General features: G+C 41.4%; 1 long non-coding RNA gene across 1 annotated transcript; it reads right to left on the bottom strand.

Moving 5' to 3' along the window:
- Window positions 1-4,757: 4,757 nt before the first annotated feature.
- LOC142471149 (uncharacterized) lies at window positions 4,758-10,088 on the bottom strand. Its single transcript, XR_012789370.1, has 3 exons — window positions 9,860-10,088; window positions 5,201-5,361; window positions 4,758-5,036 (listed from the first exon to the last, which is right to left on the bottom strand). It is a non-coding gene; the product is annotated as an uncharacterized LOC142471149 (long non-coding RNA).
- Window positions 10,089-12,406: the final 2,318 nt, after the last annotated feature.

Below are 12,406 nucleotides of genomic sequence, written 5' to 3'. Positions count from 1 at the left end.
TGCCTTTGACTCCCTACTCAGTTCACCCTCTGTTGCCTGTTCTGCTTCCTCCATCTCACCTCAGGACTTTGCCGACTATTTCAAGGAAAAGGTGGAATCCAGACGTCCCATCCTACTCCTCTTCCTAACTCTCCTCCTGCATTCCTTGACTCTTAATCCACTGTCACAGAGGAGGATGTGTTGTTGCTGATCTCATCTTCTCCCTCTACCACCTGCCCTCTTGACCCCATTCCCTCCCATTTCCGAAAACCTTTTGCATCTACTATAATCCCTATGCTCACACATATTTTTAACTACCTCTAATCTGGTACCTTTCCCTCTTCCTTGAAACATGCAACAGTTGTACTATTACTCAAAAACAGCAAGCTTGACCCTACCTGTCTTTCTAACTATCTGTCATGGTGTGCTCACCACAAACAAGGCGGACCCACGGGGCTGAGGTGGGAAATGGATATAACACAAATATCACCTCTATGCTGATGACACACAAATGTACTTTTCTACCCCTGACCTTACACCTGCTATAGATTAAAGTTTCTGAATGTCTCTCAGCTATGTCATCCTGGATGACCCTCCACCGACTTAAACTCAACATGGGAAAAAACAGAGCTCCTCATACTCCCTACCAAATCTGGCCCTACTACCTCCTTCCATATTACTGTTGCCCTAGGACCCACCCCCCCTAAGTGAGATCTGGGGGTAGGCTGTAAATACGCTACTGGTGCTACCTTTACCTGTTGGCTCACAGGGGCCTGAGCCTCCGCCACAGAAAGCCTAGGGTGATACACTTACAATCCAGTGCAGCGCCTCCTTCTATGAGGAATCCCAACGGAGTGGGAGGAGGCCCTCACAGGACCCAACAACATTAATCCCACACTTAGTATAAACCAGAAAGGTCTTTACTTAAACATATCATATCTCTTATCACTCTATAGCTCCATGACTCTATGGGCTCTATGCAGTAAGCGCCGAAAAAGTGCAATCGCCAAAGATACCTTATCGGCATGATTCTGCCGATTTTCCCTCTCCGTATGCAATAAGTGCCGAATCCCTTCCAAATCAAGCCGAAAACATTTGCTCCCACTCTGCCGATGATTTGCCGATCCCACACAGGTGTATCGGCGTGCATGGCGAGGTGGTGTTAGGTTCCCCAATGAAACTTCTTGCTGAATCTGCCGAAGCAAGCATGTTTTAGATTGAGCGGCCCATTTAAGGGCAGCGTGTATTTTTATTCATTCTCTGTGTTATTGGGAGAGAGAGAGAGACACACAGAGCTGGGCGATTTACATATTTCATATTGACGGAGACAGTTGTGGTGTATTGTGAGAGGTTTGTCCTGTGTTGTTTTGTTTACATCTTTGTCTTGTTTTCACTTTGTAAGTGTTCAGTGCGATTGTCTTTAAATTTCTTTTCTGTTCTTTGTGAGTGCTAGAGGTATGGCCGCAAGGCGTGGGAAGAGTGATGCTGGTGTGAGTGGTACTGGTAGGCATGTGAGTACGCGTCTGAGTGAACGTAGGGTTCAGGGGAGTGCTGTTGCTGCAAGTGCGAATGGTGTTGCTGGGAGTGCGAGTGGTGTTGCTGTGAGTGCGAGTGCTGCTGGTGGCTCTGTTGCTGGTGCTGGTGGGGTGTCTGCTGCTAGTGCGTCTGGTGGTGGGGTGGTTGCTGGTGGCCCGCTTTTGGAGTCTCTTCCATTGGAAGAAGGAGAGTCCAGTCAGCAGCAGCCAAGCTCTGAGCCTGCACGTATTCGGAAGAAACGTCTGGAGCGGCCAAGTAACCCTCGGTTCAATGAAGAGGAAAACAGAGTTCTTGTCACAGGGATTCTGGAGCACTATGACTGTCTGTATGGGAATTTACTAGGTAAGTCTATCTTTGCATTGATTCTTCAAAGACATGTTATCCTAGGTCATGTGAGATGTCTTAATATCAAAATATTATTCTATAATATCTATCAATTAAACTTAATTGTTACACACATATTCCTTCATGCTTTAGAACGACCATAACAATCAGTGTAAAAATGTTGCCAACGTTCATACAATATTCATGCAAGCTTCCTTACATTTGTATGTTTACACGTAAATGCTCATGAGGTACACATATTACACCTAAACCAGCATGTTTGGTATCTCTTGGAACAGGTAGCAGTTTAGGAAACTGATCGTTTTTATAATAATAATTAACGTCATATATTTTGTATGTATTTCAAGGGCGGACAAGTTCAGCATCCAAAAAAGAAATGTGGGATCAAATAACCTTGGCTGTGTCTGTGTGTGGGAATCATGTCAGGGAACGGGTGAATTGTCGGAAAATATTCGATGATATCAGGGCAAACTTAAAGAAAAAAATACAAGCACAACGGATGCATGCTTCTGGCACTGGAGGTGGGCCACCAGCACAATCTCTAATCTTAACACCATTGGAGGAGCAGATGCGGGAAAAATTTCTTCCTGTCGTCGTGGAGGGTTTGCCCGGGGACAGAGATATCGGAATCTATTCTGCTCCATTTCCACCAGGTGACAAATGTTACTGTACTAGGCGTGTCGTTGGTTACAGTTCTTATCTATATTTCCGCTGCCAATTATACTTTCTTCCCAATATAAGCATACCTACATATATATCTGTATATATGTCTCTCTATATCTATCTATCTATCTATCTATCTATCTATCTATCTATCTATATATCTATCTATCTATCTATATTTATATCTAGTTGTCCTACAAAAAGTAAAAATTAATATATATGGTGTCAAAAGGTGGCACTGAGTGCTCATTTGCATGTAATTTCCCAGAATCCCTTGCTGCAGTGGAAGCGCTGTATGCTGGGCGATAATTGGGAAAGACAGGGTTGCAGACCTGTCTAAGACATGCAAATGAGCATACAGTAATATTTACAGTTGCTTTATATATATATATATATAGATATATATCTCTATGTGTGTGTTTGGAAACATGTATTGGCTCAGCTATCGTGGATGACACCATTATGAGTAAACATACACAACTTGACCTGCATGAAGGGATTATGTGTAATGATCTTCCAAATAACACACACTGCAACCTTCTACCTTACAAAGCATTCAACATGGTTGCCCTATAGTTGAAAGCAGAATGTATGTGTGTATCTTTGTACAAACAATGGGTTAACATGCATAACCACAAAGCACATCCGCAATCATTGTTTGTTACAGTAATGTATAACTTCGTTATACTGTGTCTGTGCACACAAATGCCTAATTCACTTTTTCATGTATGTGTCGATACATATATACATATATACATATTATATATATATTTTTTATATATATATATATATATATATATATAAAAATAAATTAGTGAGAATCTATGTTACACCTATAAACAGGCCATTACTGCCTCATCAAGACTTGCATGGAAGATAGTGCATTCAAAGGCGAACATTCATAATTTGAACAAACCCATTTCATTATGTTTAATTAAAGCTCTTTTTTCGCTTCATGTAGTATACTGAGAGCATAAATAGGAACATGTACCATATGGTATTTAGTTGTGTTCATATGTAGATCACTTCAGATTTTTATTTCGCTCATGTACCCGGTGTGTGAAACCAGCTGCAATTAATATGTAATCACAGCATAGAGGAGAACACAGGGGGTGGTGTTGGGCACCGAGCCAGATCACAGGGTCATGTTACGGTCAAGTCTTGTGGGACGCCTTACAGGTGGTAGAAACAAATAAAAGGTCAGGGTGCTGTCACGTCTTGGGGGAGGGGCTAAAGTTGTTAGAAGCTGACAAGGTGAACAGAAATTCATCACATTCATTTGAAATGGTAATTCTATGAAGACTTTCACCCACCAGGCCACTATATATGAAAACGTACGTTAGTCATTCGTTCACTCATATCTTCTTTTAACCTTATAGATACGCCACATTATCACACAGTACCATCTGTGAGCGACTTACTGCATGTGTTGATGAGTGTCAGCCACATTGAGCGCTACACCTGCTTCTCTTAAATGTTCACACAGATCACTAAAAACATTCATTCACATTTCCACAATTAGGTACTGAATTATAAGCAGAGTCGACTTTGCTGTCATGGTAGTGATGTACATTATTATTGTTAGATGACTACACAACATATGCAGTGTATGTCCAACAGAACACTTAATTTTAGAACGCATTCCTGCATGAACATTGTATGTTGTATGGTTTTTACAATAAATGTGCCAATTAGGTTCACATGTACATTGATGTTAAGATGGATAATGTACAGCTTGCCAGAAACATATCATTGTCATTTCCTTATGTGATGCTGATATTTAGCCATAGATACTCCCACTACACAAACTTAATGTTAATTATGTACACATGTCAATAAAATTCTTATGTTATTCTTCTATATAGTTGCTCCTGAAGCTCATGTGTCACCTGACACTGAACATGTCTCATCACCTGGCTCATCCAGCTCATCATCAAGCATGGAAGGGGAGTGTATGAGGTGCAGCACATCTAATGTGTACATTTGTAGATGTTAATTTGCCATGCTAAATAAATGCCTTTCACATGTAATTAACTTCACATCAGTTATTGTCACAGAAGATGTAGTGTTTCCTGACAACATGTATTGTGTGTGTTGTAAACTATCAGCTAGGAGTTGTGAGGTTACAACAAACTTTCATTCATGCTTCTTTCACACTGAGTCGAAACATCATTGTTACTTCCAGCATAAACTTTTAATTTGACACAAATTAAAAATTATGGAAACATGTTATGTGTTACACTGTGAGAACAACTCTCATTATATTGAAAAACAAGTGAAAGTTCCATGGCAGTTCATAATGTCTTTCTTTATTTGTAGAAGCAGATGTTGCCACTCAAGGACAAATTCACTCAAGTGACCATGAAGATGTTCCCACTCCTGGATTAACCCAGCATTCAAGTCCTCCTGCTCGTGACACCTACTCAGCTATTGCAGCTTCTGAAGAAAGAATCTTGGGTGAAGAAAATCGTCGCCATTCAGAAATGATGTCAGTGCTTGAAAGGATGATATCACTGCAGGAAAGGTCAATATCACAAATGTCACAAATTGAAAGAGTCATCATCCAAATTCCTAAAGAAATCCAAAATGTAAACAGGACATTACAAGCAATAGTTGTGAATCTAAGCCAAGCAAATCAGTTGCGTATTACTGCAAGAGAACAACAATTCCACTTTACCCCATCTGAGGATGGATCTTTACATGCTGCTACTTTTTCTCCAGAGTCATCAGTTCTTCATTCCCCAGTTGTGGATGATACCGGTACAGTAGGTGCAAGTTCTGTGCAGGTCCCTGTCAACATCCAACCGCTTACATCTGTTCAAAATCAGGAATGGACACCTACAAATGAGACACGAAAAAGAAAGTTAGGGCAAAAATTACTTCTAACCAGCTTTTGGAAAAAGATTAAAACACCAAAACAAGAAACTGCTCCACCATCAGTCGTGCAAAGTTTAGCAACTGGTTTAGCAACTGGTTGCCACATCCAGTGCCCCTGAAGTGCCACAGCCCACACCCAGTGCCCCTGAAATGCAACAGCCCACACCCAGTGCCCCTGAAGTGCAACAGCCCACACCCAGTGCCACTGAAGTGCCACAGCCCACACTCAGTGCCCCTGAAGTGCAACAGCCCACACCCAGTGCCACTGAAGTGCCACAGCCCACACCCAGTGCCCCTGAAGTGCAACAGCCACACTTAGTGCCACTGAAGTGCCACAGCCCACACCCAGTGCCCCTGAAGTGCAACAGCCCACACTTAGTGCCACTGAAGTGCAACAGCCCACACCCAGTGCCCCTGAAGTGCAACAGCCCACACTTAGTGCCACTGAAGTGCAACAGCCCACAAACAGTGCCACAGAACTGCCACAGGCCAGTACAAGTCGTACAGTTAAGGCCAAAGTACTTGGCAAAGGGAAAAGGCAAACACAACAGCCAACAAGCAGGCCTGTGACTCACTCTCAAAAGGATAAACAAAAATAAATAATCACATTTACTAAATGTGTTGGTGTCCTGGTGGTGTTTACTGCAGACTATTTCATGCATAGTGTATGTATGATCATGTACAGATGCTTGATAACATTCAAGTATGTCCTTGTACACATGAATGTTTATAAATGCTCACTGACTGAATTAAGGCATATTTAATAACATATGAATATGTATGAATCATCAGTTGATTAATGGTACAACATTATTACACACTTGCCATGTTTATAGAAGCTGACATTCACTTAGCTCTTGTTCAAGATGAGATGTATGTGGGTTTGTTTGGTAATGTAGATAGTCATTTCATGCTAATATTATTGACATACAACTTTAAGTAACTACCCATATAACAGCATACATTTTGATGTTGTGTTTTCTGGTGTCTTAACTCTGTAACACATTACTTACATTATTCTTCTTTCATAGTTCATAATGTTGGCATGTGATCATGTATGATTTTTGGTTACAATAACAGATCTGTTAGTGTGTATGAATATATCTGTATATATCTGTATCTCTATGGATATATGTATACACACACACACACACACACACACACACACACACACACACACACACACACACACACACACACACACACACACACACACACACACACACACACACACACACACATATTAACTGATATATATATGCCAATGTTGTCAGCAAACAGGCCTTGTGTTAATGAGATATACATGTTAGGACACTTGCTAAAATTATGGGATCAGTATGATTGAGCCCATAATTCACTCACCTGTATTTAACTTTGAATATGATTACAACAATGCCTACTTACACACATCAATGGCTTTAGTTTAGCCATTTTATATATAAAATCAGAATGAACAGTACAGGCCTTCATGACTCAAAAGAGGCCTTGTTTGCTGTTAAATACAACTTCTACACAGCTGACTCAAATAGGTCCTCAAACATACTCACCCAGTAATGTTATAAACTGTAGTGAAGTGTTAAGAGAATTAAACAAGGCCTGTTAGCACACAAGGCCTTCAATGTACAGATATATATATATATATATATATCTATATATATATATAGATATAGATATATAGATATAGATATATATATATATATATATATATATATATATATTATATATCTACATATCTCTATACATATATATATCTACACACAATATATAGTTAATTATATATAGATAAATATATATGTTGATATATGTATATATATCTAATTATATATATTTATTATTATATATATATCTATATCTATGTATATACAGGTAAAGCCCGTTATAACGCGCCTCGTTATACCGCGATTCGGATATAACGCGGTTTTCCCGTGGCTCCCGTTTAAATAAATAAATAAATAAATAAATTGTTGCACACTGCACACACTGCACACACTCTCACTGCACACACTGCACACACACTGCTCACTGCTCACACTGCACACACTGCACACACTCTCACTGCACACACTGCACACAAAATGCTCATTGCTCACACTCCACACACTGCACACTGCACACAGCACACACTCTCACTGCACACACTGCACACTGCTCACACTGCACACACTGCACACTGCACACAGCACACACTCTCACTGCACACACACTGCTCATTGCTCATACTGCACACTGCACACTGCTCACACTGCTCACACTGCACACACTGCACACACTGCACACACTGCACACTGCACACACTCTCACTGCACACACTGCTCATTGCTCACACTGCACACACTGCACACACTGCACACACTGCACACACTGCACACTGCACACACTGCTCACACTGCACACACTGCACACACTGCACACACTGCACACTGCACACACTCTCACTGCACACACTGCTCATTGCTCACACTGCTCACACTGCACACACTGCACACACTGCACACACTGCACACTGCACACACTCTCACTGCACACACTGCTCATTGCTCACACTGCACACACTGCACACTGCACACACACTGCTCATTGCTCACACTGCACACTGCACACACACTGCTCATTGCTCACACTGCACACACTGCACACTGAACACAGCACACACTCTCACTGCACACACTGCACACTGCACACACACTGCTCACTGCTCACACTGCACACACTCCCAGCACTCACTGCACACACACTCACTGCACACTCTCACAGCACACAGCTCTCACAATACACTCAGCTCTCACAATACACTCACATGTCAGCAGCCTACCCCCCCTCACATGTCAGCACCACCCCTCACATGTCAGCACCCCCTCCTCACATGTCAGCACCCCCTCCTCACATGTCAGCAGCCTATCCCCCCACCCCCATGGCCCATTTTTCACACCCACCCTCCACCAGCCCGTTTTTCACACCCACCCCCTACCAGCCCATTTTTCACACCCACCCCCCACCAGCCCGTTTTTCACACCCACCCCCACCCCCCACCAGCCCTTTTTCACACCCACCCCCCACCAGCCCGTTTTTCACATCCACCCCCCACCAGCCCGTTTTTCACACCCACTCCCCACCAGCCCGTTTTTCACACCCACCCCCCACCAGCCCGTTTTTACACTCACACACGCTGCAGTAGCAGATCTGGCTGGGAAGACACAGACATACGTTGCCGCGCACCGCAAAACCAGGGGGCTGGGAGGGAGGGGGCTGGGAGGGAGAGGGAGGGAGGAGGGATGAATCGCCGACATTTTTTTAAACTTTTTTTTAAAAATTTATTTAAGTAACTGGCGCCCGGCCAGAATCATCGCGGGATGCACAGAGAGGCCAGACGGGCCGCATGCGGCGCAGACCTCTTCCTTCCTCCCCTCCTCACTCCCTCCCTCCCGATCAGGCACGCGGCGGCCATTTTTTTTTTAAATTAGCGCGACCCCGTTATTAACGCGGTGGTCTCGGGGTGGACCCCGAGGACCGCGTTATAACGGGGTTTACCTGTATCAAGAGAGACTAACAGAGAGAGTCAAAGAGAGAGAGAGAAACAGAGAGAAAGAGAGATAAACAGACAGAGAGAATAACAGAAAAAGAGACAAACATAGATATGTGTGTGTATGGTTAAATCTAGCTAAGTGTAACCAGAAATCTGTTCATCATAGCACTGTAGATGATTTCACACACACATTGTTATTCTAATTCAAAGAGTCTACTTGTTTTGCACATGTTGATTGCCTAAGCCAAAAGTAAAGTTTCGATTCCTGTGAAAAGAGTATCTTACCCAAAGAATTTCAGCCAATTATTGTAACAAATTTCTTGTGGGAGAAAACCAAGGCGTATAACTGCTAGGTTGTATTATAACCTTGGAAGAAACCGCGAAGATAACATGTAACTATTCACACATTCAGCAGACATCCGTATGCATTCAACTTCACACAACGTACACTTGGAGAGAAGAAATGGCACAGCCATCCACGTAAATCATACAAATTTATGATTTATGAAGCAATCGAATCAACGCCAGAGAAAAGTGCAAACGTGGCCAAAATCTATGACTTGATCCAAAAGAAATATCCATACTACCAACAACCTGACATACAACGAAATTTTAAAACTTCTGTACGATTCACTTTATCCGCAAATTAATGTTTTGAGCGTGTCCATGATCGACTAGATCAACAATATGGATGCTGGAATGTTGCGCCATCATTTAAACTTACCATGGAACATGGAACATATCTTCTGTTAAATAGCATATTTTTGCCTAATACCAGTGACACTGAAGCCGCACCGACTGTCGCGTCTGCTGATCTACCTGCACCCTCCATTCATCCAGACCAGATGCAAGATGGACATAACTACTATGATATGTATCCATACTTATATGGGCAATACCAATGTGGATGGGAAAACAACCAACTACTGTATGTACCTCCGGACGTCTTGTTTGAAGAAGCCACTGCAGATCCATATGACGCCCTCATGGAGATGTGTGTGATTCAGGATTCAACGGTTGCCTCAACCATGGATGATACTGTTGTGCCTTCCTGCAGCGAGCAGTTGCAGCCAAATCAGTTTTGACTTCTACAAGAATGGTAAATACAAATTTCGTTATGCCTTTACTCAAATTATATATGTGTACATTAATAATATACACCATTTGTTAGCCAAATGAGTGGATACAGCTTAACATTGCAGACAGCCTTACATGTAGCGTGCACAAAGACATTATTTCCTATAACAATATACTACATGATGAACCATTACTACACATTGGTGACGGAGTCCTAAATCATAGATGATTATCACTTTTAAAGTATAATTTCAACATGTTACACTAACTGTAACACACACACACCTCATTGTTTAGCATTCAACATATAAAAACAAAGTGTCGCCCACATATGACGTGGGAACGTGGTCGTGTCCCAAGGCGTCCTTAAAAAGGTTACCGATGCAAGCCCCACCCCCAACCGACGTGCGCGCGTGAAACCGTATTGGCTGTGCCTGTAGCTTATTGTTACGGTCAGTGCAGTGTGTCATGCACGCGCGTCGATGGGGCGGTGCGTGCACAGCGCTAGAGGCCAATGTTCATTCAGTGGGAGGGGTGTTTGCGTGCATTTCACGGTGCCTTAACATGACGTCACACGTATTTTGTTCGCTCATTGGCTGATCGTCCGTTTTTTCCGTGGGCACACGTCCGTTTACAAAGTTTAGATATGTACGTGTGTAGAAGTGAATTTGTTTCGCTTCCATATCATAACTTCCAGCCATGATATGCGTACTGCTAGCAGCACCATGGAGGGACATGTATTGAACGCACAGCGCACACATCATTTTGCGCATGCGCTAAGACTTAGTCCACACATTCGTGACGTGCGCGCGCAACAGACGTTGTGCGCGCACATTATTATGTATACAGGCACCGGAAAATACATTAGTAGTAATGCCAGCAACGCCATTCGAAAAATGAGACAGTTCTGTATCTGTAGTTTTATCCTTGCAGTTTAAACATATAAGTTACTTATGCGTGAATATCCACAATCATATAGAGATGTGTTAAGCGTTGTCATGCTGAGACATATATAAATGTGCCATCTTTGAACATCATGTGTTTGCTGTATTTCACAGATGTCGCGGATGAATACATGGGACCAATGTATGATTTCAGATGAGCCAATCGTTATATTAGATGATTGTGGCGACTAGCGAACAACTATTATAATAAATATGTAACAATGCTTTCAATGATTGGTGCGCAGATTAACAATCACTACATAATGTTATCCTATTATGCAAATATTTACTATGCTCTTAATTAACATAATGATGTTGCTAAGCACTGAAGTTAGAACTTATATTGTTTTTTGTTCTTTTCTACTAACATTATATGTATTGCCATGTGATATATGCAACCAACATTATCACTCAGCAAACACATTAATCTACTATATATTATAATCTGACGTGTGACTTTTCAAAGAATGTAAATGCTACATAACAACTCGTAGACATTGTATCTGAACGTACACAATAACAATAGTGAGGTGATAGAAACTGTTTAGTCGTGTGCATTTTATATTATCAACTAAGTTGTAGTGCTAACCTAACATGCATGAGCTAATGAATGTTAGTTTAAGATCATGAAATCATGAACATTTGTGTGTACATTTTATTCACACGACTAACTATAGTTTAGTGTTATTAGTAAACGTTCAACACATACATAGCTAAGTGAGGCCGATGATAAAAGCAACATTATTATGTTGGTTTATATTATTTCACATAGAAATACATGCATCACACAAAAACTACAACACACACACACACACTGTTGCTGAAATGTGTGCGTATGCAAATGTCCACTTCATTTATGTTCATATGTTGACATTAGTTATAAAGGATCATGATCATTATGAATAACTAACGTGAATGAAATAAAAATTATATTAACAACATTGTCATTGTGTTGAATGATTTAGGAAAAGTTGAGAATCCAAAGAACTATACTTTGGAATGGTGTTAGCATTTTGACACATGTTACATGTACGTCAAATCAACACACATCTTTCACTTATACATACACATGTAACAATGTAGTAATCAACATGAAGATGAAGTGATACAACAACTAATCACATACATTGCAATGTTAATGATGTTTAAAACATTGGGGTCTTTTCATACACACATGCATTGAGTGTTAACATCGGTCATGTGCATCAATGGATGTTCTCCTCCCATAATCAATAGCTGAGCAGGGTTTATCCCCTTATCTCCCCCAACCCCTATATTCCATGAATGGATGTTGTTACGTTTGCTAAATTACATGTTATGTAATGTCCCTAATGATTGTAAAACACACTGCACAATAACCACCAAGTGTAGCTAAATGCACGTACACAATACAGAAACGACATGTTTCAATTGTCACATCTTTTTCATTACGTTCTGTTTATACATCCTGTAACTATACCTG

Source organism: Ascaphus truei, chromosome 1 (genome assembly GCF_040206685.1).
Source record: "Ascaphus truei isolate aAscTru1 chromosome 1, aAscTru1.hap1, whole genome shotgun sequence".
NCBI classification, from domain to species: domain Eukaryota; kingdom Metazoa; phylum Chordata; class Amphibia; order Anura; family Ascaphidae; genus Ascaphus; species Ascaphus truei.
Note: the sequence above shows the minus strand (reverse complement) of the source record. Positions and strands in the feature narration are given on the sequence as shown.